A 6,000-nucleotide genomic window follows, 5' to 3' on the forward strand; every position below is an offset into this window, starting at 1 on the left:
CCATGACTAGTCTATATAGAATTCTGCTGCGTCCCTTACTGAAATTCTCTGAAGCGCTCTCTTGCCCGATCTTACATTGGTTGCAGAGAGGAGCCACTGCATGCCAGGCAGCACAGTTGCCAAATCCATGGTAGAGTTGCCATGGCCGGTGACTATCGTGCGTGGGTCTCATTTATAAGAATATGATCTGCCCTTGATATTCAGCAGGTGTCAAATAGTTACCCCCAGCCCTGCGTCCAATTGATTGGGTGCAAGGGGAGCAACCGGAATCTAAAAGTCCTCTATGTTATGGTCGATAATCGTTTGGTGTAATAGATACTGTTAAAAGGCAACAATCAGACGACATGCGTGATGTCAGCTGATCCTGTCTTCTGGCCTTCACTCCATGTAATAGGAGCGGTGGCGGCAGAGCTAAAGATCATCTGGGGAATCTCACCCTCAACTCCCCTCTGTCCCCCGCACCTCCCTTTGCCCTCCCACAGCCCCTTCACGAATCGTGAATTTGCAGTAAAAACAATTGTGCAATTTTTTAAAAAATTTACACTAATCATGGGAAAAGTGATGCATGTAATATAAAATGTAATAAAACTTAAATTTTGATGCATTTGAAAAATGTGCACCAATCGTGTAAAACGTATATATATATATTTTTTTTTCCCACAAACTTTCTATTAAAAATTGCACAGTTCTAAAAAAATTTCTGCCAATTGTAAAAGAATTGTGTCATTTTTGGTAGTGAATTAGCCGTTAAAAATTGCTAAATTTTAGCCAGAGTCGCAGTAACATTGCATAATTTTAATATTTCTCAATATAAGCATAAATGTATGATGTAAAAAAAAATGAAATGATAGATGACACAATTATATACACACAACATATAGGATTGGTTCAGCTTAGAATAAAAAAAGACAGCTCTCCATGGTACAGGAAGTTCAGTGTGAATAGATGAGAGAATGAACAGGCACAGCAGGACGGAATCTCACCTGCTAGTGCTGTGCAAGCAATGAGGCATAACTCTCCAAAGAGAGAAAAGAGAGAGACATTGAGATAAAGGCCATGTTCACAAATTGTACGAACAACAGCCGTTGTTGCAGTGAAAATTGCGTTGATTTCAATGCACAACGGCCAGAAGTAATCGACATGTTCGGTGAACAACAGCCTATGTTTGCATTGGCTTCAATGTAACCCATTTTTCTTTGACAAGAACGGCTGTTTAATTGAAGACAATGGACGTTCTTGTCATAAAGAATATGTTGTGTGAATATAGCCAAAATCTCACGGATAGCAGCTACTCCTGTGTAGCCCACACCGGGGTATAATGTGACGGCTAACCTCCACTGCAAGGAAAACACAGTTAAAACGGGCACAGGACGTCAGTTTGAGGCAAACTGCAAAGTAATAAAATTTTATTGAAAATTCAATATAAAAATACTGATAAAATACACAAATACACACTTTGGGTTATGGCCTCTTCCTCAGTGAAGGGACAGATAAAACTAAATATACCACTTGTTAACAAAAATATTTTTTATATCACCTGTGCGGCGCGGAGATCCCGGTTTCCAGACATACAAATTGGGCAGGCACTGAACAGGGCATGTGAAAAAATTTTTGGGTTAGCAAGTGGTATATTGACTTTAAGATTTTTACATCAATAGACCAGCCCCGTTGCGGGGATACCGGTGCCGCGGTTCTTCTTTTTGAACTGCGGTCTGGTTCCCACCCACGGCGCCAGTCTATTTCCAGTCACCGGCCCGGCCTGAAGCACTGGAGACAGGCCGCCACCCCCAGTGTCACATTCTGCCCTCCCCTCTGTGACGCAGCTCCATTGGTTCTAATGGGAATGAAACACATTTTTATGTAACAGAATTACACGAGGCGCCATCCTCCCGACTCCTTTTTTCTTCTTGTCTTATTTATAGGAAACCAATAAGTCAGGATAGCAAATCACAGGGTAGGAAGCGAGTATAGGCACACTATGTATAGGCTATAGTCAGCATCAGGCACAGTGAGTATCTGAGTCTTAACTCTTTAAAGGGAACCTGTCACCCCCCGTGCCGGGGCAGAGCCTGGCCGACCCCCCGCTAAAAACCGTCGGAATTATCACCGTCGGAAGCCTGGCGCGCGCACATCAGAGATAACAGGAGTCGTCATTCTCTATGAGCGTCGGACTTATCTGTGATGTGCGAGCGCCGGGCTTCCGACAGTGATATCTTGGTGGTGGGAGCGGCTCCAGGATCGGGACTAAGAAACTTCTTAGTAATCCACAGAGATCACCGGATTTCAGGGGACACTGCACAATGTTGTTGGGTCTCCAGGCAGTGGGAATTACCCAGAAAACTGGGGTTAAAGTTCCAATATTACATATTACTAAAGTTTCTATAGAAAAATGAGAATGCCACGCATAGATATTGGGGAAGCCGTAAGTAGAGATGATCGAACAGCGCTGATGTTCAGGTTTGTACGAATTTGAACAATCGGTATTTGACTCCCGCAGTCTTCCCGTTCTATGGGGAAGGTGGAGACAGCCCGAGTCCCGCCTGGAAAACAGGAGTACAGCCGATGGGCTAGGCTGTATTCCTGTTTTCCAGGCGGTACCCAGCTGTCTCCACCTTCCCCACGGAACGAGAAGACTGCGGGAGTCAAATTCCGATGATTCGAGTTTGTACGAACCTAAACATCAGCGCTGTTCGATCATCTCTAGTCGTAAGTGCTCAAAATCAATCCTCATTTATTAAGCAGAAAATGTTTTTCATTCTAAAAAAAAAGGACAGAAACAAATCTACTAAACTGCCCCGAAAGTAAAGAGCTAAGTGACTTTCAACCGACGATCACATCTTTTTAGTTTTCCTTTTTCAATAGATTTTTTCCTGTAAAGAAAAAAAAAACCTTTAGTATAATGGATAACAGAAAAAATAAGGAAAATAAACAAAAGCTGATGGATGGAATTTACTAATGTTGTGATATCAGTTTCCTAGCAGAGAATGATCTAACATTTTGGTTAACCTTTTTTTTTTGTGTACATGTTAGCAATTCTTTTCCATCACTTTTTTTTTTCCTTTAAAAGGTAGGTGGGAGCTTAGAGATAGGGGCGGGGCCTTCAGAGCCTGATGCTGAAAGGGGGCGTGGTCTTCCAACTGTTCATGCTGAAAATTAATAAATCTCTGCATGCATTATATAAAATGAAAGAGTTGGCTATTTCTGTAACGCCTATAAAATGTGTAATTTTTGCTTTCACATTTTACGTTTTTCCCCTCTTTTGGAGATTACTTGTGATCGCCTGAGGAGGATATAAAGAGCCCCCCTCCCCCCCAGAGCTTACGTTGTAAGGCTATGTTCACACTTTGTAAGTTTTGTAATAATCACGGCCGCGGCCGTTGTTGCCGATTTGCAACAACGTCCGTAATTACTATGGAACTGACATTGTGCTGCCATCTATGGAATCCCAGCTGGAGTGTATACACATAGTATACACTCCGGCCAGGATCCCTAGCGGCACTGCAAAAAAATTACATATCAGTTTTCTGCAGCCGCTATTCATATGTCAGTGCACACAATGGAGCGGCGAATTGGGATGCGGGCGCACACTGATGCCCCCGCATCTCAATTTATCATAAATAAAGATCATCCGGCCGGTACTGCAGTACCGGCCGGGATGATCTTTTCTGTCACCGACTGTTCCGTGTCTTACGCCATGTGAACATGGCCTAATGGTGCAGTAAGGACACTGGGGGAGCAGTCTTACAATAATCAATGTTTTTTAGACCCGTAGCAAGCAATCTCAGCTTTAAAACATTCATGACATCTGGCAAAATGAAAGCTGAGCTGTGATTCGTTAAACTGCTTGATAAATCTCCCCAACAATTCCAAAACCTTCCCAGATCCTACTTTAGTATTAGTATTTATCGTGTAAAACTATCATATATACAGTATATCTATATGCACCATAATACAAAATAAGGGGGTCTTTTTTATAGCGTAGACCAGGAAACAGTAAAAAAAATTATAAATTTTATGTATATATAATTTAAATACATAATATATATTTTATATATGAATATATAAATTTTGTGACTTTTCCGCACCGAGCCTCCCCATGCATGATCATTTAATTTAAAGTTCAACTCATCTGATTTCCTCTATCTTTTCCGGAACCCAGCGAACACCAGGATGGGTGCAGACAATGTTACCTTCACTGGTGAAGAACCTGAATGGAGAACATATTGCTGCAAAATTAGTAAATAATCGCTCCTCTCTTCTGTTTTGTACTGTAGTTATATGAGCCTTTGGTGGCAACATTTTTTCCATATAGTACAGAAACAGAAGAGGAGATTTTGATCCCCTACATCTCTATAGCAAACCCACAAAAGTAGAAGCAGTATGGAAGACATAATAGATCACAAGTCAACAGTGTAGGCTGTGAATATAACACTGGATCTTTCAGCAGCCTCTCTGTGTTTCTCTCCACTTTTACCTCCTTTTTACCCTCTGCTCTTTTCTATATGCAGCATACTGTATAGCCTGATCCCTCAGTGATTTGTGAGGCCACGTTCACACAGCGCAAGACGCCGACAGTTCTGTGACCCGTCCGGTGTCAGTGAAGTTTAACCCTGCAGTACCGTCTGGATAAACTTCATTTCTATTGAATTGGGATGCGGGCTATATACTACGTGGGGGCACAGAAAGGGACATTATTACTATACGGGGGCACAGCAAGGGACATTATTACTATATGTGGGCACAGGGACATTGTTACTATATGTGGGCACAGGGACATTGTTACTATATGTGGGCACAGCAGGGGATCCTACATACAGGGGGCAACCCAGATACCTACTGACTTTACTGAACCAAACAGCATAATTACTACTGTATGGGAGCCTACAGGAGAGAAAAGGGGTATAAAGTTGCGAGAAAAGTTTGGAGCCTAAGATGTTTGTCTGGCAGGTTGTGAAGAGACGGATTGTAGCTGCAAGAAATCATCATGGTGGTCTGGGCATGGTGGTCTGGGGAGAACATTATTTGGTAGGAGTGCTGCGCTGCTCTATGCCGCAATAACAGTAACAGTTCATGAGGAGCAGTGAGTGCCGCACTAGGTAGCAAATGTTTACAGTTTAGAAATAAAATGATCATATTAATAAAGTGAAGCGGGAAAGGCGGTGTCCTAGAATTTAAAATAACAGTAAATATGAAGTTGTGAACAACACCTCCCAGCATGCCCTGACAGCTATAGACCTTCAGGAACTGATGGGAGTTGTTGTTCTTCCTACAAAATATTTTTTTATTAATGTAAAATTAATACCCCAGAATTATGTAATACCTAACACCATCAATTGTGAACTACAACTCCCAGCATGCCCTGACAGCTATAGACCTTCAGGAACTGCTGAGAATTGTAGCTGCTGGTATTGTCTAACAAGATTATATGGTATATAGTGTCTGTGCTGCAGTGACATTTTATCACATAATTTCCCCCGTACGGTAAGTGGGCCTGTGTGCGTTGAAATGCCGGAGCCGATTTTCAGTCCCAGTCCGGCTAACACTAATCTCCCATTATTACCCTACTACCCACCACACCAGGGGTACTGGGAAGAGCCGGCTACCAGTAGTTCTGTAGAGTCAAAAATGGGGCTTCTGGACTGGGCAGTGGCAGGCTGGTATTATTAACCCCTTAAGGACAAAGCCCAGAATGGTCTTAAGGACTGGGACAATTTTCAATGTAATGTTTTTGTTTTTTCCTCCTCTTCTAAGAGCCATAACTCTCTTATTTTTCCGGCTACAGGGCCATGTAAAGGCTTGTTTTTTTTCAGGAAGAGGTGTACTTATGGCGCCTTTTGATCTACCAAACCATGCATGACGGACCCCCCAAAATATATGGGATGAAATTGGGGGGAAAAAATACAATTCTGCAAATTGTGTAAAACTGACATTGTATCTTTATTCTATAGGTCAGTCTGAATACAGCGATATGTTTTATTATTTTTATTAACGGTAAAACTT

This window comes from Dendropsophus ebraccatus, chromosome 6 (genome assembly GCF_027789765.1).
Source record: "Dendropsophus ebraccatus isolate aDenEbr1 chromosome 6, aDenEbr1.pat, whole genome shotgun sequence".
Lineage (NCBI taxonomy): Eukaryota > Metazoa > Chordata > Amphibia > Anura > Hylidae > Dendropsophus > Dendropsophus ebraccatus.